The following is a 24,277-nucleotide window of genomic DNA, read 5'->3' as shown; positions in this document are numbered from 1 at the left end:
CTAGTGTTCTTCCAGAAGTTAAGATGATATACTACATTACATGGTCAAACAGAACTCTTTATATACTGTTTCTGACAAACATGTTGGCAGGGAGTAAACCAGCCCACTTTCCTACCTGGCACCACAAAGCCTGAGATATTACATTCAATGATTAGCATCAGGATGTAAGATGTTCTCTAAACTAAGATTTAACGCAAATTAAATGGAATAAAATTCACATTGATCTGTGATTTCCTAAATTACTTGTGGTTACATTATTCAGATAGGTTTCCTATCTCTCCAAGACACAGGATGAAAGGCTAAGGACCCCCCTCCTGTGCATTCAAGCCAAAAAATGTGTTTGTAACTGTCAAATGAAAAGGCCAAATTAATATAAATTTCTTCAGGAACTTATGAAAAGAAATTTTCTCTAACAAGGCATCAGTATATTTACAATACAGAACTCAGTAGATTTGTAATGATAAACAATGGCTCACTGCAACACTAAGTGAAATAAATTTATATAATAAGTTATTTCTAAGTAATTCGTCACAGCGATAAATAACAATTTAGCAAAATCATTCACAAACACCTGGGAATCCTGGGCAACAACATTTGCTTGCCTTTTATGCCTTGAGCTTGTACCTTCTCACAATAAATCTGACTGTTTCCATTTATAGTACGTTATCATCCTAAACATTTAGTTATATAGCATCACTAATTCTGCAGAGCTGTGCAGAGGATATCTCTCACTCACATCAGTCCCTGCCCCATTGGTGCTTACAGTCTAAATTCCCTAACACACACACGCGTACACAAACTAGCAGACAATTAACCTTCTAGAATATTTTTGGAGTGTGGGAGGAATCCGGAGCATCTGGAGGAAACTCACGCAAACACGGGGAGAGCATACAAACTCCACACCGATAAGGCCTTTGTCAGGAATCAAACTCAGAAATAACAAAGAAATAAAATGCTGTGCTCCAGGGCGAATCTAGAAAGTAATTGTAAAGGGGGCGATTTAGGGGGGCTGGGCCATTTAGTCCCCGACCCCTTTTTGACACCTAAGGCTGCCTGCGACTGCACACTATGTGCATGTCCATTCGGCTGAGACAGGCAGGGACAGTGTGCTCCCCGGCTGCTCTGATTGGGGGGGGGGGGGCATTGCCCCAATTGAAGAAGAATTAAACCACCCCTGTTTTGCTTGACATAATGTAACAGAGAGTGAACTATACTACCTTACCTGTCCAAGAATATGAAAAAGGTTCTCTTGATGTCCAGAAGTGACTTCAGCTGGATTATCTGGCCACTGATGGAGTCCCAGGGCTGGATATGTGCTGATTTCTTAATGCTCACATCTAATCCTGGGATGCCCTCTTCGTCCAGGTAAATCCTGCTGCTGTGAGTTTCCCTGGTAATCACTTTAAATACTGTATTTTGGCTAGGGGTTCCATACCCCTGATAAAGGAGCCTATTAAAAATAATGTACATTTCAGGGCACTTACCTCCCTTACCTGTTTACACATTGTTTAAAAATAAATAGATATTCCCATACATTTTATAGCACAGTACTGCCCCTGTCACTTAAGAATGTAAAATAAATTGAATTGAATCTATCTCCTCACCCCTGATCATATATTTATCAATTTCAAATAAATACATTGTTGCTCCCAGATTTAGTAGGGTGATTGCTACCATCAGGCTCCTTCAACAACATCTGGAGCCACTCAAGTTTCTTAGGCAATATGTAGCTACTGCAGCACCTCATTGCTGATTGCTGTGGCTGAATACTTCTTGAATGCTTATGATGGCTTGGGACTACTAGGCAGACGGCAGGGTTGACTCAGCAAAGCTGATCTGAAAGAAGGACTGTCGAAAGATGTATTAAAATGTGAATTTAAATTTGTTGGCTAGAGGATGAAAGCAGTTTAAAGACGGGCATTGTTATGCATTTACAGTGAAGACAAATAAAAAGAAGTATAATAACAAACAATTTAAATAAGGTGACAGGATTTTCAAAGCCAGACAAAAAAACAAAGCAAACTATAAAGATATCAGCATTACCACTGTACATGCATTTTATAAGAAACATGTAGGTAAAGGAAAAAAAACGTAATATATTTTTCATATCTATTCCAGTTCTGCTCTGTCTTAAAAAATGGATACATTAAAAACAAAAGTATCTTTTCATGGAAATTACAAGTATGTTTAGACGTTTAAAAAGTGAAGTGGATATATATATATATATATATATATATATATATATATATATATATATATATATAATATCTATATCTATATATATCTATCTATCTATCTATATATATATATATCTATATGTGTGTATGTATATATATATATATATATATATATATATATATATATATATTTATTTATAAACTTAAAAGCAAAAAATATGATATCATGACTTAGGCTGTTTTAGTTGAGCCACACCCTGCTGCCAGTGTCTTGTTACTAAAACGCTTTGAAAAAAACAGTACGATGGTTAAGCCGGGAGGGGGGAGCTAGTACTGAGCAGACTCGTTCATTGGTCCTATTCATCTCATGGACATATTTTGGGAGGGGAATGGTACAGGGGGATGGAAAGTTATTTAAAGTCTTTGCATTTTAATAGGGTGGAAACTTTCCTGCAGGCTGAATACAGAATCAGGCAGTGTGTTACTCCTAAAGTTGATTGACTTGCTATTCTGAGCAGCCTGAAACCCTGATCAATCCTTGGAGGGTCGATATTTGAGTATTTTACCTATTTGCTTATAGAGTTGTGTCTGCGGGTGCGCATCAGACAGCTGGCTGAGAACCCGAGACGTGACGCAGGCATGATTTTGAGACTCTCCGTTCTGCTTTGCTTGGTATTTCTTACAACAGGAATCCGAGGTAAGAAAACTTAAGCTTCCCTACCCAGGTTTCTCTTAGTTTTCTATTTCTCTATACTGCTTAGTACTTGAGCTGTTAGCTACAACTCCCCTTTGTGTACTCTGTCCACTTTCCATGCTTGGCTTGCAGCAGCTGACAAATGTTAGTTTGCTCTAAATATAACCTGTATAGAAGTATGAATGTGTAATGAGTGCCCCTCCACCCAGCATGTATACCAGTGTGTAAAATGCCAGCTCTTTGTCCCATCGGTCTGCATTTGGGTGGGGCAGAAAGCTCATTGTATAGGTGCATATGAGGGGGTGTAGTAAATTCTCAGTGGGTGATCAGAATAATTCTCAGAAGTGCCTCAAGTTACCTTGCCACTTCAAAATGAAAGTGAAGTAGTGAAAACATATATATATATTTTTCTTCTGTTTATTTGGCCCACGCCTCTGTCATAACCCAGCCACTTTCTGGTCATTTGAGAGGGTAGATGGCTACCTGATGCTCTGTGTGGTGTATAGCATTGTGAGAGTTCAGCTGGTCACAGGACCTTTTTATTGTCTCTGTTGTTAAAAACCTATAGCTCTGTTTTTTTACGGCTAATCATTGCAGCAAATAACATGGGCAGTAAAAATGATCTGTGGTCAGTGATGCTATTGCAAAAAAGCAATATGACCAGGCTATAGTAATATTGCTGTAGATCAACTTGTGATGTGCCAATCACAGAATTTTTTTTCTGCCCACATCAGTGTCTGAATTACCGCTGTTGCTGGGGAGAGGGGTGTGGTGGCTATGAGGTCTGGTGATGGTGGTTCATCTGCTCCTGAGACCCCATATCTGCTTTACTGAGTATTCATTGAGACTGGAGCAGCCCTACCTACTTAATGGCAAGGAACAAGTCAGCTATCATGGGGCGTGTCTAAATAAACATAGGGACAATGAATCTTACAGTAGTTGTATCAATATATTTAAATTTTTTGTTATGTAAGTTTTTTTTTTCAATTTTAAGTGGTAGGTAGTCATTTAAACCAATTATGACGACATCAGTAGCAACTTCATGTATAGAAGGGACATATACATACACATCTAGTTTCTTATTGTTGGTAAATATTATTACAATTGGTTTTAAATAGACCTACTTTCCATGCATTACTATTGTTGACTTTGTTCTCAACATAACGTAGAAGAGTTCTAATAAGAGTATATTTTTATTTTTGCTAAAAATGTAACAATTGACAGAAATATGAATTACAAAGAAAGCTTAAAGAAGGTCCCATTTTAAAAGATGTTTTTTAGCCCATTTCCTCAACTCTTTGTTCTAAATCCTGCAAACCTGATGGTTTGGTTACTTTGCAAAATCACATGTGGTTAATATGTGAAATCACATATTCCTATAAAGCAGAGTTTGGTTTGTAGGGGATACTCAATTAAATAGGTTTACTAATGAAGGGGGAAGTCTAGGACACTGGTTAGTATTTTGGTTTATCTGGATTCAGGAAAAGGACAAAAGTGTCAATATAACTGTTTTTACTCTTCTGCTGTTTAGGCTTTACAGAGAAAGTTTTCTTTTATGCTTTCATCTAAGGGTGATATCAACATTGACTTTCTCTATAATATTTGGCTTTTATGAGTGAATATTTTACAAATATTAAATACAGTATATATAGCAAATATCTGTGTATGCATAGTACACTCTCCTGCATAAATTTGTAAATACAAGAACTTGTTCTGTACTAGAAACACCTGTACAATAGTTTTTTTTCATATTTTAAATGGTCAGGGACTGTTGGGAGGGGCATCTGATTACGATATCCCACTGATGGGCCTATGAGAAAAAAAGTACGATCATTTTAGATGCTCAGGTAAGCTTTAGAGGATCATGGTGACATGAAAGTATCAGTCGCGCACGCAGGGGGTTTTCTGGGTCTCCAGAAACCCCTCCCCTCCGCTAACAAAGTGCTCATACATACGGCACTGTACTATACAGTAGCCGCGGCGCTGTCAAAAGAAGCGTCCGCGGTGGTGCTGTATTGTATAGAGCACCGCCGAGGACGCTTCTTTGACAGCACCGCGGCTGCTGTATAGTACAGTGCTGCTGAAACGGAGCTGCTAACAATCCTGCGTGCGCCCCCGAGTATAGTGCACGCTGGCACTTTCTGAGCTCTGCCTTTAGCAGTTACAGGAACCTGGAATTTATCTGCTTATATTGGTTGTTTATGCAATGTAAACAATAGGTTACTTTCTCTCTACCATTTACATCTACATTGCCTGCCATGTGCTGATAAACACAAAGAAAAAGCACTAGTGCCACTACCTAAGGATGGTATCGCACCTATCCTTCTTAATGTCTGGAGGTAATGAAAGGTCACAGAGGTCGAAGTCTATAGTGGCAAGGGTGCAGGGGTCACATTCTGCTCCATTTGCATGTTTTGATTTTATATACAGTATTTAACTGTGAGCTGAATTACTTCCATGTGTTTTTATGCAGATGGGATGCAGTGGGGGTGTGAGCCATGTAGTATTACGGCCATAGTAGAAGTATGCAGCAGCAGAGAAAAATGGCTCTGGAGTGCAAAAAAATGTAAACCCAGGGCCTGTACCCTCACTCCTTGCAAATCAGCTCTCAGGGCACCAGTCCGTACGTCTTAGCATGCTCTTAATTGTAGCTGCTTGTCTACTTGAATTGTCGCCCCTTTCTTACTGGTGTGTGCCACCTGGGTGCCCTTCAGTCCTAGTTGTATAAGGGATCAATTAGGACTTTAAACTTTAGAAAGCCAAATTTTTATATGATGTAGGAGTCTATAAAGTGCATAAATTGGGACAAAGTATTTGAACGAAAAAAATACGGAAGAAAAGTGGGCTGTCTTTAAAATGTTGTTGGAAACGTACACATATAAGTTCATTCCTATGGGAAGTAAATGTAAAAGAATTAAGTCTAAACCAATGTGGCTAAATAAAAAGGTAAGGGAAGAAATTCAAAGGAAGAAGCGTGCATTTAAATTGTTTAAGTCTGAAGGGTCTGAGGAGTCCTTCTGTAAGCACAAGGAATGTAATAAAACATGCAAAAAGGAAATTAGATTGGATAAATTAGAAAATGAAAGGCACGTTGCAAAAAAAAGGAAGACAAGCCCCAAAAAGTTTTAAGTATATAAATGGCAAGTGGATTAAAAAAGATAATATAGGACCCCTAAGAAGTGAGATGGGTGAATTGATAAATGATACAAGGAAATAATATTAAACACTTTCTTTTCTTCAGTATTTACTAGAGTGGAACAAATGGTGGAAATAATACATAAAAATGCAAATTAAACTGTACCATTAATTATTACTTGGTTGACAGAAGAAGTCCAAAGGCGACTGAAGAATATTAAGATTAATAAAGTTCCAGGTCCAGATGGCATACACCCAAGGGTTCTTATGGAGCTAAACTCGGAAATAGCTAGACCGTTATTCTTAATTTTCATATATTCAATCTGATCAGGCTCAGTACCAAGGGATTGGCAAATATCAGATGTGGTGCAATTGTTTAAAAGGGGGACGAGATCACAACCAGGAAATTATAGACCTGTAAGCCTGATATCAATAGTGGAGAAACTACTGGAAGGTATATTAAGGGATAGTATTCAGGATTACTTGGTGCGCATTAAGATTATTAGTGGGAATCCGCATGGATTTGTGAGGGATAGGTCATGTCAAACTAATCTAATTAGTTTCTATGAGGAAGTTAGTGGGAACTTAGACCAGGGCAGCACAGTAGATGTGGTCTACTTAGATTTTGCAAAGGCCTTTGATACAGTGCCACGCATGAGGTTGGTTTACAAAATAAGGGAGCTGGGTCTAGGAAACAACATTTGTACTTGGATAAAAAACTGGTTAGAGAATATGGAACAGAGTTCTGTTAAATGGAACATTTTCTAATTGGTCAAAAGTCTTAAGTGGAGTGCCTCAAGGTTCCATGCTAGGGCCACTCCTTTTTAATATATTTATTAATGATCTTGATGATGGTTTAGAGAGTAAAGTTTCTATTTTTGCAGATGACACTAAACTCTGTAAGGTAATAAAATCAGAGCAAGGTGTAGCTTCTCTACAGAGGTACTTAAATAAACTGGAGGATTGGGTTGCCAAATGGAATATGAGGTTTAACATAGATAAATGTAAGGTTATGCATTTAGGGATCAAAAACAAGAACGCAATCTATAAATTAAATGGAATTAATTTAGTAGAATCTATAATGGAAAGGGATTTGGGAGTGCTCGTAGACAGTAGACTTGGCAATAATGCTCAATGTCAAGCAGCAGCTGCAAGGGCAAATAAAGTATTGGCATGCATAAAAAGGGGCATAGATGCAAGGGAAGACGATGTAATTTTGACACTATAAATAGTTTTTAAGACCTCATCTTGAATATGCAGTACAGTTCTGGGCACCACTCTATAAAAAAGATAATTTGGAACTAGAAAGGGTCCAGAGAAGGGCGACAAGATTGATAAAGGGCATGGAGTCATTAAGTTATAAGGAAAGATTAGCCAGTTTAGGCATGTTTAGAAAAGAGGCGTCTAACAGGAGATATAATTACTATGTACAAATACATTAAGGATCAATACAGAGAACTTTCATGGGAATTATTTACCCCAAGAACTATACACATGGCATGCAGTCACCTCCTAAGGTTAGAGGAGAGGAAATTTCACAACCAGCAAAGGAAGGGGTTCTTTACAGTAAGGGCAGTCAAGATATGGAATTCACTGCCAGGGAAGGTTGTGATGGCAGATTCAATGGGTATGATTAAGAAATGGTTAGACAAATTTTTAGCGGAAAAGTGTATCCAGGGATACGATCGTTTATTAAAATGAACGATCGTAGTGGATATAGGGTAAAAATTGGACTGCAATATTGGGTCTGAGTTGCTTACTCTGGATCAAGTTCAAATATAAGTGAGGGATCGTAGGAGATCAAAAATAGGTTGACCTTGATGGACTGGTGTCTTTGTTTTTTTTTTTTTTTTTTCAACCTCATCAACTATGTTACTATGTTACCTACCTCTGGTTTCCTCCAGCTAAGCTTGGTTTCTTATCCTCAGGCTATGTCTGTAGAAAAGGTGAGATGGGGTCCTTTCTGATACAATTTTTTATAAACCAGTCTGTTTCCTGATGACACTGGCATAAAGTACAGTTCACATCACAGTTTTTAAATAATGGTCACTAAACCATCTCTCATCAGTCAGCTTCTTTATCGAATACCTCCAGCTCATACTTAGTAGTTGCAAGTAAATAAATGTCCGACAGGTAATACACAAAAGCTCCACGCCTTAGGGATAGTCTCATTCCCTCTCTACTTCTGCACTCCTCTTTAGCCACTGCCCTGATCTCCCTGCATCAGTTTGTTTCCACATCACTTGTGTGTCGCTTGCCCCTTTCTCTCTAGACTTGGACATTATGCAAATAGGTACCTGGACTCTATATGCTCAGGTTTATTTGCTTTACAGTCTTAATCAGTGGATTGACTAAATAATTTTGGGAGTTGGTGCACTATCGCTCCCAGCATGCCAGTAAATGTGCTCAATGTGTCTGCAGCTCCACATGTATCTCTAGTCTCGTATTTAGGACTTTGCCCTGAATACATCGCTCTACTGCAGCTATGCCATTGTCTCTATTATCAGCTCTTAGTTCAGAGTAGCTCTGGTCTGCTGACAGAGAATATCAAGACTATCAGGATTGTCTCGAACTTGTACTCAACTTGGGCACTAGTCATACTTGAAGATGCTTTAGATCGACCCTTAGAGCTGTTGGAAACCCTTTAGAGGTACAAAAGCCTTTTAAAACCTTCCACCACTTACTCCCCCATCCCCTCCCTAAGGTGGTACTACCATAATATCCAAATTTGGGGAGTATTCTAGTAAATGATGCTTGACCTAAGGGATTTACAGAAAGAAACACATTTTTAAATGTAGTCGTTGTGATCATTATTTTGGTTACTATATGGGATTTTGCCAGCAGTTTTGGGTGTTAAATTTCAGTAGGTATTTTTGTGGGTCAAGTGTTGAGGTTGTATTTGGCCTCAACCACCTGCCTTGGCAGGTGGTTGAGGCCAAATCGGCCCACCTTATCCTTCTGGCCCACCTGTACTCTGGACCCACCTAGTCCTTTTCACCCACCTGCTCTCTGGCAGGTGGTTAAGGCCAATGATCGCCGCCTCTCCTCCACTCTGATAACCTCTTCCCACTCTAGAATCCAAGACTTCTCCCACGCTGCCCCCCTTCACTGGAACGACCTCCCTCGCTCCATCCATCTCTCACCCAATCTGTGCTCCTTCAAGCGGGCACTTAAAACTCACCTGTCCCTTAAGGCCCACCAACCATCCACTTAACCTCTCATCTCTTCTGTTTCTCCCCTGGCCCCTTTTTTCTCTCCCTTTTGCTTCACTGGCTCCATTCTGTGCCTGATTTGTTTACCCTCCCTTAGGATGTAAGCTCGTATGAGCAGGGCCCCTCTTCCCTCCTGTCTCCAAACCTGTTCTTTAGCTCCGTCTCTACTGTATATGCCTGCCCTGAGTCCCTGAAGTACTGGTACTTTTTGTTTATTGTTCTGTACTGTTTTACCCTGTATAGTCCACTGTTCGTAACGTGTACGGCGCTGCGGAAACCTTGTGGCGCCTTACAAATAAAAGATGATGATAATAATAATAATATTTGCACCAGAGCTAGTTTATGCTGTCCTAACTGAAGACCCTAACAACTAAATCCATATAAAATGTAGACTTTCTTTCAAATTGATAAGCAGCTAGGATCAGAATTACAAATAATTGTATTGCACAGTGGAAGGGATTGTGCCTTGGGTGTGAGAAAATCCTCCAGGAATGTGCATGCAGAAGGGCACACCAGGATTTGTTCTTTATTTTATTCTCTGCAGCATTTAAGCTTCATGCGAGTCATTTGTGATGAATCGTTGTGGTAGTCTAGAATCTGAATTTATTTTTTATGAATCACTATATTACTCAGACTGAACAGAGCAAGGCTTTGATTTAAGGCGTGCCCAAAGACACTTGAGTTTACTTTAGTATTGTGGTAGCATCTAATAACCAATGAGATTTGATTGCCTTAGTGTAGTGGTGGGCAACAGGCAGCCCGTCGAATCTTCACCTGCGTGCCCCAGCTGACTGCTCCCAATCTGATGTATTGTCTGTGTTCTTATAAAGCAGAGAATAAGGCTGAAGGGGAGCACCGCATAACTTGGCCTCATTTGCCCAACACAGGGTGATTGTGCGGCACACCAGAAGAGGGAGCACAGTATAGGGAAATTGCTGAAAACACTCTCTTAAAAGAGAGTATTGTAAAATATCTCAAATCCAGCAATTTACAGGATCTTGCACAGCTTGGATTTATTGGGGGGGGGGGGGGGGGGGGTGAAGTCAAACAAATCTTATTGACTTTATTTGACTGATTAGTAAAAGATCAAGGGTGGGCCATTGATGTAGCTTAATTAGACTTTAGTAAGGTTTTTGACACTGTCCCACATCAGTCTATTAAATAAACTCAAAAGCTTGGGATTGGATTCTAAAGCTGGGTAGACACTACACGGTTTTCGTCCAATAATCGGCTCAATCAGCCGACAAGGCTAGTGTGTATGCAGTCCATGGACCGAGCGATCGGACCATCGATCGCATGTAAAATCGCTCGGCATAAAAAGTTGGTTGAAATTTCTGTAGTGTGTACCCAGCTTAAGATGGTTGAATGGATTAGATATCGGTTGCATGATAGAAAACAGAGAATTGTAATAAATGGAGTACATTCACAGGAGGGAAAGGTTACCAGTGGAGTACCCCAGGGATATGTATTTGGACCAGTGCTTTTTAATATCTTTATTGGTGACATTGCAAATGAAAATGAAGGGGAAGTATGCCTTTTTGCAGGTGACCCAAAGATATGCAACAGGGTAGATGCACCAGGAAGGCTAAAACGAATGATTGATGATCCAGGAATGGACAAGAGCATGACCACCACAGTTTAATGCAAAATCATGCACTTGGGTCTCAAAAAAACCAAAGTTTTACTGACACTATAAGGGAAAGTACTGAGAAGGATAAGGATCTAGGGATCTAGGCATCACTATTTCCGGTGACATAAAGGCAGGTAAGCAATGTAAGAAAGCAATGGAAAAGGCAGGTCAGATGCTTGGCTGCATAGGGGGAGGAATCCATAGCAGAAAGAAAGAGGTAATAAAGCCGTTGTTATAGCCTCATCTAGAATACGGTGTCCAGTACTGGAAGCCATTTCTCCAGAAGGATATATATAAATATATTAGAGGCTGTACAAAGAAGTGCATGGCCTACACCACAAATCTTACCTGGAAAGACTAAAATATCGTAATGTGTATAGTTTGGAGAAGAGAAAGGGGGGGGGGGGACATGATAGAATCTTTCAAATAAACTAAGGGTGTTAGACAAGGTACAGGAGGGAAATAATCTTCAAAGCTGGAGAAGTATTAGAACACGAGGACAAGCTGGAAAGAAGTAGGTTCAAAGGAAATATAAGGAAAATTACTTCACAGAAAGGGTGGTGCATAAGTGGAATAGACTCCCATCAGAGGTGGTAGAGGGTAATAATGTAGAGTAATTTAAACATGCTTGGGATAAACATGATGATATCCTTAAAAAGAAATAAGGATTAAATAGGGTTGGGTTACCATAGGTTAAAAATTGGGAAAACTAGATGGGCCAAGTGGTTCTTATCTGCCATCAAATTCTATGTTTCACATACTATCACTCCTTCTTTTGCATGCTCCAGATGGAAGTGTTTTCACTAGTGGCAGTGTCCCCACATACCAGAGGCATATAGGGATTTCTTTTTTCTTTCTTTAATTCTTTATATTAAGAGTAATTAATGGCCCTTTCAAATGCAGATGCGGCCCTTCTATATGTTTGCATTTTTTTCAATCAACTACACTTTCATTTCCTAGTCCTGCAAAAAAATGTCTGACTGCTGTGGTTCAGTGCATATAAATACAATGATAGTAAATGACACACATGCAAATGAGTTTGAGCTAGAACTGGTATAATAGTTAAGCTTTATTTACATGTGTAGGGCTTGTTTACATCACAGAACAAATTAGTGACGGAATTGACAGTTTCTTTTTTTAACTGCCTTTATTGTAAAGTATTAATATATTTGTGGGGTTTCTATTCATCAAGCAGTTTTGGGTTCACTCTGTACACTGGAAGACCTCAGGCTACCCACCCCTCCTATGTGAAATGATGCCCTCTTGCCAGAGTATAAGCTTGCTTGTCAGGTTAACAACTCTGGTGATATGACTTGACCACCTACAAACTTCTGCAAATTACTACTGAGTAATTTACAAAAAACAAATGCTTAAATTCAACACAATATTTAAATTTAATGTCATTAATACTGTTATCTCACTGTTCACTATCTACTCTGTGCAAACACTTCCAAAAATTCAATGAACTGTTGTATTTCTTTTGTCAGTTTAACCTTGTGAACCTTAAAAGTGTTTGCAGCTGTCTGTATACCCTTGCTTAACCCCTTCATGGCTGAATGTTTTTCACACTTTGTAAATTACAAAATTTGGTCCAGTTACAATATGTTTGTTTAACCCGGTAAGTTTATATTTTTAGGACATAGAAGGCTTTTTTGAAGCTTTCATTGGAAGAAATATATTCTTGAGTATTCAGTGATAATGTATATATCGAACAAAGTTTTTAGAAGATTGATTTTTTTGTTTTCTGTATCAGTTAGCACAACTACATTAGTTAAAGGGCCACATGTAAGTGTTTCTTTTTGTAAACCTTGTTAAATGGATCTTTTAGTACCATACAGGGCAGTTAGCCATACACCATTATATCTCCGTGTTCTCCCCAGAAAATTTTGCCAGCTGGGTGGCATTAAGAAGTAGCTGGGTGGGGGCAGTTGTAATACTTTGCAATAATATTGAAAAACTTTGGAGGTTATTGCCCACATCAACCAGGACTGATCAAACTAGTGGTCAGTAGTCTACTGCTGGCTGTAGTGCTCACATAGTGCCTGTTCAAATAGGAGAAACAAATGGTTTATTCTATTATAATAGGACTCTGATGGGTTTCAATAGCCGGGTGGCAAGTAAAACTATCTGGGTGGAGAGAACACTGGATCTGTTAGGACTGACCAGAATAGGAGATTTGATTCACATCTCACTGGGCTACTGCAATAAGGAACAGGCTTCTCTTGTCAATGTATTTGGTTACTATTTTCTTAGTAGATCACCCAACCTATTGAGAAAGCAAAAACCATTAACATTCGGGAATCACAACAGTATGCATACACCATCCTTGGTGGACATTTTAAAAGAAAAAAAAAAATCCAGTATGAGATAGGATTCTACTATTGTGTTTGTTTTTTTTTAAATTCTATTTAGATTAATCAAAACTGGTGATTGCTTCTTTCTGATCAGGGAGCACACAGATTATTTAAAATGTGGTTGTCTGCTGTGTGCTTAAACTCTGGACATCAGTTTGGTCTTTCAATGTTCAAATAGCTTGTCCAGAAAATAACAAATCAATGTCTTGGACATAAAATACTGCCAGCTCTAATATTTAGTTAAATCAACTGAAGAGTGTCAGCTCTTATCCTAAAATGCAGTCACAACCTAATTTAATCACACTATAAACTAAAGCATTCCCTGCATAAATGTAGCCTATCCAAAGATTCTCGTACTCATTTACGTGCCACCTGAGCGCATTGCTAGAAGGTTTGGGTAATTTCTCTATAGTGGACTGATCATTGCAACATATTTCAATGCTTTTTTTTTTTTTATTATTAATCTTACCACCCCTCTTCTGTGACCTCCCTGAGAGATTTGTGCTTACCTGCCAATCTGTTTTAAGACTAATTTATTGCCCCTTTCCAACAGTTCTATCACTAGGTTCCAAATTTATAACATAACTCCCTTTTGGAACATGAGACATTAATTGCAGTAAACATGGTATAATTTTCTGCATATATACATATGAAATATGTTTTATTTATATTGATTCCTAGGAGAGATGCATCATCCCTATAGGTTTCTTCCAGTATTTACACATTGTTATTTTGTTGCATTCAGAGGCTACAAATGTATTTCTTTGATCAATGCTGTTTCTCATATGGAATATATAGTGAGCTGATTTCCCCTCATATGGTGTTTTGCGGAAGGATTTTCAGCCAATCTTTTAAGGTCCTTTGAAATGTTAACTGGGTAATAAAAAGGGTTAATTGCAGCTATGTTATCGATTTGAGTAAACAATCATGATAAGTTGACATAGAGCAACTTAAAACCTCTAGGTATTTTTTTCACCAAAATGCTTTGAACTATTGCTTAAACAGTGATTTGCTGGAATCAATTTTGACAAAAGTAACTTCTGAGTTTGGGATAGATATAAAAACAATAACATTTTCATAGTTATTATGATTAAGCTAATCATGATATTAGGGTACACGTTGCCAATTCGATTAGTCTGCCACAATTACTGCTCACAGATTCAGTTTGTCCACAAATGTGGTTGTGACTGATATAATTGTTCAGTTACCAGGAAAACTGAATTCCAATGTATACATACCATACATGTGTTTTGGTTTTTTTTTTTATTATTTTCCTTTGTTATACCAGGGTGGGGGGAAACGAAAGAGTAGGTAGTCAATTTCCCTTAAACAAAAAAAACACAAAAAAAAATATATATGCTGTCCGCTAATTTTTAGAGTCCCTTCTCAGGCCAAAGGATGCATGTGTTCGCTAGTTCCTTAAAAGATTATGCTGATTTTTAGTTTTGACTGGCTGGTTGCCCACACAATATTTCCATTGTTGCCCATTTCTAGTTTCTCTTGTTTGATATTATTTTTAAATATCAAGCAACATTTTACTAGAACTGTAAAATAAGTGGAAAAAAAGGGAACAGACCATGTACCAGGTAGCTTATGTTGTAGTGTTGACAATGTGGCAGGTGCACTTTTAGGTCCCTAAACTTAAAAATACAAGTTGCATTATACATAAAATAAATAAATAGTATCAGAGGTAATGTGTGTACATTTGTAAACAGTCCTCTATCTTGTTAAAATGTTTACTATTGTATTTACATTTGCTGACCATTATATTGGTGCCCATTTTTAGGTTACAGGCAGATTGCAGTGTTTGATTTAACATAAACTAGCCTATTATTGTTAGTATCTTTTTATAGAATAAAAAAGTTTTGCAAATAAAATACAAGTTAAGTTCATAAAACACTCATGGGAGTGTATCAATCATGTGTGCAGTTAAGCTGAGTACACACTACAGTTTTTTCAGCCATGTATGGGGCCATTCACTCGATAAACGACCATTCAGCCAGAAATCACATTAATGTGTACACTTAGAGGATGAACGATAGTTGTTCAAAAGCATGGACCACCGTTTGCTTAGGTTGGTCAGCTGAAATATAAGTCTCATTCAGTTATGGAATGACGTCCTTCCAATCCTGCAGTATGTATGTACTCTTAATCAGGATCTCCATAGAGTTTACAAAGTCATGATTTTTTTTTTAGCCGACTTATCACAGTTTAAGAGGACAGATTGCAGGGTAAGGGATATATTTACTAAACTGCGGGTTTGAAAGTGGAGAAGTTGCCTATAGCAGCCAGATTCTAGCTTTCATTTATTTAGTGCATTCTACAAAATGACAGCTAGAATCTGATTGGTTGCTAAAGGCAACATCGCCACTTCTTCAAAACTGCAGCTTAGTAAATATACCCCTAAATCTTTTAAAACCTGTATAATGTATAGTATGCTGATCAGGACTTTTTTTTTTTTTTTTTGCAAGTTGTTTGTAAAATAGTTATAGAGAACACATTGGTTGGAAAATTCTGTAGTGTGTACCCAGCCTTAGGCTCCAGGACAATTTAAGGCTTTGGTATAACCCTGCATGAGTTACAGTATGACTCATGCATTCAGAATTTCATGGGGGGGAGGGTTAAAAGCAATGTTGTTGTGGTTGAAAACTACCAGTCCTTACCACTGCTGCAGTCTGTTCTCAGGCTACACATACATAGGTGGTGAATTCTGACCAGTCCTTGATGTCAGTCACAAAATGCTGTACCTGTTTAATGCTGTATAAATGATTGAGCGCTTGTGCACTTCAGTAGAATAACGGCAGACTTTTCTTGACTCCTTTGTAAAGATGATATAATCATTTTATTCTGTGAACTGAAGAAATAAAATGTGTTTTAACTGAAAGCTAGCAGCTCTGCTTAGCATTTACGTGCCATCCCCCAGGCTTTGTGCAGATTATGTGACCGTTTGTTTTTCTGTGCAGCCAATTTATCTCATCACCTGCTGCAACAAAAGTGTTTTACCACAGCTGCAAAAGACAGCATTGCTTAGGAACATGCCTAGTGCAATCTAAGCTGAAGGTGTTTGTGTAGTCTTGTATTTACAGCTCTTGGCTTTCAGCCTTGGTTTCTGCTTTTAATCCGTGAATAGTTGTCTATTTGCTTCTGTTAAGGTTTTAGCTTTGTTTCCATTTTGTTTTTGTCCTAGAGGTGGAGATATAGACAAAGTGTCTGGTGACTTTGTCCCCTGGGTTTTAATCTCTGCTCCCCAATTATTCACATGGCTTTGCCATAATTGTTTTTCAGATGTGTTATTGCCTTGCTTCTTAGGCACACTATACTGGGATGATTGTCTGTTGTGATGTGAGCAGAGATCTGAGCGAATACTGGATTAGTGTTCTCAAGATTAGTCCAACTTGAGTGTTCTAATGTCCACTGTACAAGTCATCAGACCCAGCTGAAATTAAACCATAACAAAAGGTGTGATATTCCATCTATAGAAAATGTTTAGATTTCAGAATGAATTTGAGCAGAGCTGACCAGCAGTTGGACCACTGGTATATTTTTATAGTCTGTACATTTCTGAGGACCTTCATAACCTCTTTATTGCATAACTTTTGCATTGCAATCACACCCATAAGCATGTATCTGGCATAACAGCTATACAGCATTCTGGAGGAAATGGTGTGTAACAATCATGTGTGCAGTTATGCTCCAGGCTATGAAATGCAGGAAACTGGTCCCTTTTAACAATACTGCATAAGCATAAATGTTTGAGCATGGACCCTTTCAATTGTAACAGCCCCCAACTAATGGTTCTAGCCTATTATCACTTCTACCTCTGGTGTAGAGGAAATTCCTATGAGCTGCTATAGTAGGTGGAAAATGGGGATGTTCTATACCATACTTGTTTTTCATTTGTTACAAGTTTCCCTTTAATACAGGATGCACTGCTTTCCAGAAATGGAGAAACATCCTCTTCACTCGGCACATGATTCTTGCCACAATTATGAGTTAATTAAATGCTGAAACAATTTAACATGTTTTGATTAGTTTCCAGTTCATTGGCTGTTTTTGTTAATTAACCAGTTAATCTGAGGGTTTGAGAGTCTCGGATAACTAGTGTGTAGAAGCAGCATGATGTTGTGGAAGAGAAAATAGTATTGATGATTTAGAGCAGGTCTGTCCAACCTGTGGCCCTCCAGGTGTTGTGAAACTACAAGTCCTAGCATGCCCTTGCAGCTATCAGCTGGTTGTCTACCTGCAAAGCATGCTGGGGCTTGTAGTTTCACAACACCTGGAGGGCCACAGGTTGGCCAGGCCTGGTTTAGAGGACCAGCTGAGCCTGTCCAGAGCCTAGAGGGAGCTAGTAGTAAGTAGCAGATTGGTAGGCCAGCCTGGTCTGAGGAGCTCTGTAGGCCTAGATGGTGTTCTCTGCAATGGGAGAGTTTGTTGCTTCAAGGGCATTTCTTGCTAAGGGAGCATGAAGTTATTTTGCAGGACAGGATTAAAATATATATGGGTGGAGAATGTGCATTTATAGGCCCATTTTCTTGTTTACCGGTGGTCACGCAGCCTTTTCCCTACAAAAAGATCTTTGATTCTCTACCACATTATGTTTACAATAAAATGCACTTAGCACCTTCCTGCCATTTACATGATGTGCATTTTCTGGTGTGGCTGCTGACCAATATACTAGGCACAGTTTGCATCACTGAGTGGAGCGAGTGTGCACAAAAAGAAGCTTAACAGGTGCACAGATTTGTCAATTCCTAAATGACCCTTACTGTGTGTCTTGGGGTAGTGAAATTCTGGACAATTTAATTGTATTTCATCTCGGACAAAAAGTTCTCACCTAGCAGAGGAATTATCATCTAAAAAGGAGGGCACCATATTTTTTATTACTTTTTGTTTTGGCTTGGATCACCTTTTTTGTATATGTCAAGTTATTTTAGTGATATTGTGGATGACTGTTGTGGTGCTGCCAGTTGGGTTTTACCTCTCTTGTGAATGAGGGGTATATTGACAAATGACCTCTTCCTCACAATTGTGGAGATAACTAATACCGCTTTCATACTGCCGCCCCGGCAATATCCCGGGTTTTTCAAGCCGGGTTTTTGCCGGGGCTCGGAGCGTCCCAGCTCAGAAACACCATTCATACTGCACCTTGGACCCGGGAATTTCCCGGGTTGACCCCATTCATACTGCACAAGTCTGTGCCCTGGCAATTTGTGGGAGTCATCACCAGAGCAGTTTTCATTGGCTGAAAAATGGTGATGTCATTGAAAGGTGACTGTTTTTTTGACGCATAAAGATGATGCAAAAGTGGGTGGTGATTCAGTGAAATAAAAGCAATTTTCTCCAACAAATTCCGATTCTGCTTCAGCTTGATCTGCACTCCACCATCCACCATTTCTCCTAAACTCCTTCTCGAATCTTCCACGGGCTCCCACCGATGACATCATCCTCCAGAGACAGGCAGACAGCCAATCAGCTTGTTTTCTGTGCAACCCGGGTTGAAAAACCCGGGTTGCACCATTCATAGTGCAGGCAACCCGGGTCCGACCCGGGAATTACCCCTCGATAAATCCTGGGTTTTTAGACCCGGGATTTTTGACTTGTACCATTCATACTGCACCAAGACCCGGGTCGTTTGAGCTCGCCCCGGCAAAAACCCGGGATTTTGGTGCAGTATGAATGGGGTATAATAAGCCTTCTCTGTCAGGAGGCCATATTTCCCACTTCCTTTGCTCTGTGTACTGTTTCCCCAGAAAAAAACGTACTATCATATGAACTGCAATGAAGTAGTGTGCCCTCGTGGTCATAGTAGCTTCAAATTTTTAAATGTATGTTCACCAATATGTTTTAATGCAACTATATTGTTAATAAGAAAATGGTAGAAACTTTAGCAGACTTATAAAACCTGTTTTTATAGAGTAAAACAGTCTTATTTGTGTTTTATTGTCTTCCGTGGGCCTTTCTGCTTTTAAAGAAGCCTTTGCTGGGATCTAAGTCAGCACTTACTGACCTTGGACATGTGTCTTGGATGAACAAATCAAAATAGAATGACATTTTCACATTGTTGCTCCATTTATGCTTAATTACAAATCTTTTATGCTTCCTTTATTGTATAACTATATCATTTTTATTTTTTTTTATCAAGAAAACAAATACATTGATGCAATATAAAAGTCTTGTAACTGATTTACATTACGAAAAAAACATATTAATTTTAGTTGTTCTACTTGAATATGCTTACGTAACCTACTGTTGACTAAAAAAAAATTACACAAAGTCTTGTAATATTCACAAGTGTGTCCGATCCCCTATGGGATGACTCCCTAGAAACCACATATTCACACACCACCTGGTTAAATGACTTGTTACCCAAGCGGGCATGTCAGTGGCCAATCTTGGTATACTTTGCTGGGGTGACCAAATCCTGGACTATCTGTTAATGGAACGGTCAAACTGTTCAACCACAAATATCCAATAACTGTCAGAAATTTTACTGGAAACCATTTTGTGTGCAAAGTCCAACAAAAGCTTTAAAAATTTTTTTTTTTTAAATATCTTCCATGTTTTATTAGTTTTCAGTTTTGTCAGCCTTACACAACTTTTTATTAATATTATTGTTTGTTCTGTTCATTGATGAAATTATTCCATAGGCGGTCTATTCACGACTGGTTGTATGTGGCCTGCTAGCAATATGAATGGCAGCTTTTATTTTAACATTTTACGATGTGTTTTTAAAGAAAACTTTTATATACAGGAAGTTTGGTGTGCATAGAAAAAATATTTCACAAATGTATTACAAGGTATAATTTATTCTGGCCCGAATTGGCAGACATTTGTACATTCATGGTTATTGCTTGTCGTGTTTATTTAAATGCAATGGCTTTTGCCTGTATTGATATTTTCTCAAACTTAAATCTATTCTCAACAATATTAACAATGCACTTCAGTTATAAAAACAAAACCAAACAGGATGCAGTGTTATACTGGTTAAAGAGCTGCAGGTGCACACGATGATATCCCAGCTCAATAAGAGGAATATAAAACTTGTTTGAAGTATTTTTGACTAGGGTAAAAAATGCATAATGTATTCAACATTCATCGTCTGCTTGCCCAGAATATCCTTTGTTTAGAAGGGGTCAGAAATAGAGCTGTCTGTAGCCAATCAGATCATCTGAATGTTCACCCCACCAGTAGATGAATGTACTGAACATTTGTGAGACTGTGGCCTTTCCACACGCTGACAACAGGAATGCAACAAATGGGCAATGTCATGATATTGGGAGGGCATTGGAGGTAAGCATGAAGTCAGACTGAGGATTTGATGGTGAAAAGGGCAGTGTCCCCCAACAGTACAGAGTAGTGATATGAGGTTCCTCAAAACCTATTTTCAAATGCACTTTCCATTGCACTTCCAACTTGGATTTTAATTTATAATGCTAGTAGATGGGGTAAAATGTATTTTTTTTATTATTTGATGGTTTTTATGTCTTTGATGATTTTTATGATTTGCATTCTGGCATAAACTTGTGTCTTTGACTTAATATTGTTTAGGAGCCTGCACCTTTAATACATGCTTGGGTAGACAAATATGGCTAATGCAATTTAGTCAGATGATTCAAAGTAGAACAAAGACTCTTTGTCAGGATGCTCCTCTCTTCCATTCCATATCCTATTCTTTGCCACACCCTTAAACAGATGTCTGCACTTTCACACTTTAAATAAAACTACAATTTTGTGCATTTCCAAAACTAAGTTTACATTTTATTGTTGGAGTAAAAGTTAAAGAGCAAAACAGTTTGTTTATGAAAAGCAGTTGAAGGGCAATTATCCACTCTGTCAAAATTCACTATTAAATGAATGTTTGTAATGAATATTATCAGATAATATTTGATAATATTTGACTTCTATTGATCAATCACTGTTAAGCAGTTTCACTACATGATAGCTTCTTGTCTGCTGGTGTGTGACATGGAGCTGTGGGGCTCTGCATCCGTTCAGTGAAGCATATAACTCTGCCCTGTTAAACACTTGGAAAAGTCTGCTCAACACAAACTTGCGTTTTCTTAACTTAGGAGATATTTCAACCTGTGATATTTCCATGCATATATATGTACAATGTGAGGAAAGTTATATGATGCACAATACTCGTTCCAGCTTTCAAAGAAAAGCTTTAAGAGAAAAGCATGTCCTCTAATCACTGAATGAGAAGCAGCATAAGCAACTTGTATAACAAAATAAATTTGTCTCAGATTTCATTAAGGTTGACACTACAGAAACATGTCTAGCTAGTTTGACGGCTTAACTTAAGATGTTGCATTTGGGTGCCATATAATATTGTAATCACAATTTAGTTTAAGTGGGCCGAGCAAGATTCAGATGTGAGTCTTGCTGAGTGTATCTATAAGGCAATTATATAAAAAGGGAAATCCAGGGTGAAGGGAATGGCAAAGTAGGGGAAATAGATTGTGTAGCCAGGAAGGGAGCAGAGGTTGAAATATGCCTCCAATAACCTATCCATACATCCAGCTTGTTCTTTAGTGTGCTGTCCTTTGTACTTGTGATAATTAAACGCCTCATTTCTAATGTAGTTGCCATAGGGTTTAGCAATGACTATCATTATCTACCTTTCTGCCATGAATAACGACCAGAATTTCCCAAACTATAAACTTTGTTTTGTTTCGTCGCTTGTGTTTTTTTTTTTGTTAATGTGTGCTAGTCGCTCATCCTGTCACAATTAAGTAGATTTGTAAAAGCAGTCGGAGGATATGAATCATACGTAGTTTGCAGTTTTTGGAAACTTTAATTTTTTGGCAAGTTTTAAAAGGTACCAGATGTGAGCTCATGTGCATAGTTAGTGGTTATGCAACTAAAACTGCAGTGGCTTGCGGTTTGTATATGAAAAAATGTACTCCAAGAATAAAGTTGTGTCTGAAGAAATCGGGGAGCTATGATCAATTCCATTTTAACCTCTTTAGTACTTTCACTGGTAAGAATTGTCAAGAATAGAGTTGAGGCGTTCTGCTTATACTATGCCTTGAGGGTGGTAAGGGAAGTATGAGTCAGGATTTCCCCTGCATGTACTTCACAGAGAATGAACAGGCACATGATTACTTATGTATTTTTACTACTTCTTATGATATGGTTAAAGGGCCATGTTCAACTATAGGATTGATGTTTGGAACTGTTCTAGCCTTGTTTAAAGGACCACTTAATTTACCTTTCATTTATGAACCGTGAATGTAAAATATATTGGCCAGTGTTGGGCTGAATACACACTATAGAAAATTTCTCTCGATGAGTTATCATTAACGATTTTACCAACGACTGAAAACGTGTAGAGTGTGTACACTATTGGCATGCTGATCAGGATTTTCAAAGATTTACCTTCAGATCTGTGCTCTTCATCTGTCATAGCTATCACCTGAAAAGATCGTGACTTTGTACACTCCATCGAGATCTTTGGACACTGCCGGTCATGAGTATATACACACTGCATAATAGGAACAACCTCGTTCCATTGTAAAACAAGATTTTTAGTCCAGTTTAAAAATCAAATGAAATAAATCGATGTGCTTTAAAACGATAATCTTTCATCGCTGCAGCGTACACACGAATGCGATATTGGACCGAACGGTTGTTTATTGTGTGATTGGTCCAATAATTGTCTGAAAACCCTGTAGTGTGTACCCAGCCTAACCTTGATATTCCACTGCAGCTCTGTAATAAATAAAAAAGTTTTAGTTTCCTACTCCATAACAGCTGAAGTCTCTTCCCACATCTGTAGGACAGTGTGCATTAAGTGAGTCTCAAATGCTTTTGAAAAATTTAAAGATACTTCATCCACTGCCAACCCCTCAGTCCAAGTTCCTTCTCACAACGTCCCAACAATTCAAGTAGATTTGTTTGACAATATCATTTTACATAAATCTATGCTGTAGCTAATGATATTATCTAGAACATATTCTTGAATACTTGTTCTTAGCAACTCCTCTTGTAGCTTTCAACCACAAATATTAAGCTTGCTAGACTATAGATAAGTGACCTCTGTTATTTGAATAATGGTACCATGTTTAATTTTTGCCCATGCAAATAGTTATTGCTAAACAATTTCCAGTTTTAAGGACTCTCTAAAATGATATGCTGCCAACTGTGCTAAGTTTTCTGAGCACAAAGATGTGAGTCATCTGCTATATGACTGAGACTTGGTCACATGAAATTATTTAAATCCCTGTGCTTTCTGGCTTAATCGTAATCTGATGTCTGAGAAAATAAGACATTCTATTGGTTAGCATGTGGCCACTGTGAAAATGGCCCACCTTTGCAAAAACTATTCATTGATATAGGTGCATGTTTGTAATTAGAAGATGACACTGATTCCTCCCAAAAGAATGAAACCGATTTTCTTATTAAAACTACATCAACAGCCTTCTTTAAGTTAGTGCTTTGCAATAGTGATCTGATTGTGTAGCCCGCGACTGCACTGTTACTAGGTACCTAGGTTTCCCTTGTCTGCAAGTGTTGGTTGTTATGGGATCAGTTACTGGTTATTCTTATGTGCTGTTAGTTAACAAAGAAGCTTACCTTCATAACTTTCTATGACAGTCTCAAAACAGAGCAGCAAGTATGGTCACATGGGTGGGGAGTGAAGGGGGTTGAGCGGCAGGGCCTATTACAGGCTACAATCAAGAGAAACAGATTGTGATTGGTCCGCCTGTTAACACACACCTCCTCCTCTCGCGTCTTTCCAGGGGATAAGTTTAGAGTTGTCAGTTCACCTTGGGAAAATAATTTCCTTAGGTGGTATTGCATTTTTGTCTGTCATATTGCAGCATGTGTGGGAAGCATTACATTCAGGGGAGTCCATTAGCTAGCAATAGTGCTTTACAGTCACGTGCTACAGCATCTCCTGAACCATTGCTGGTGAAGTCCAATTCCTAGATATTAAATGTAACCACTGACAAAGACAGGGATTGTTACAAAACAAGCTTTTCACATACATTTTACACTTCAATAAGTGCAAAGTACTCAACATGTATAATTGGAGAGAATGCAAGTTTCGCTATCCAATTAAATCTTGT

The 24,277-nt window shown here is 38.4% G+C and overlaps 1 long non-coding RNA gene across 1 annotated transcript in view; it reads left to right on the top strand.

Annotated features, from left to right (window-relative positions):
- The first annotated feature begins 2,576 nt into the window (after positions 1-2,576).
- Positions 2,577-24,277, top strand: part of LOC142140434 (uncharacterized) — a 28,062-nt gene continuing 6,361 nt past the window's right edge. Inside the window, exon 1 of the long non-coding RNA XR_012688475.1 lies at positions 2,577-2,874. This is a non-coding gene — a long non-coding RNA (uncharacterized LOC142140434). The remainder of the gene's footprint in view (positions 2,875-24,277) is intronic.

The sequence above is a fragment of the Mixophyes fleayi genome, chromosome 2 (assembly GCF_038048845.1).
Source record: "Mixophyes fleayi isolate aMixFle1 chromosome 2, aMixFle1.hap1, whole genome shotgun sequence".
In the NCBI taxonomy this organism is placed as follows: Eukaryota; Metazoa; Chordata; class Amphibia; order Anura; family Limnodynastidae; genus Mixophyes; species Mixophyes fleayi.
The sequence above is the reverse complement of the archived record's forward strand: the minus strand, read 5'-3'. Positions and strand labels throughout refer to the sequence as shown.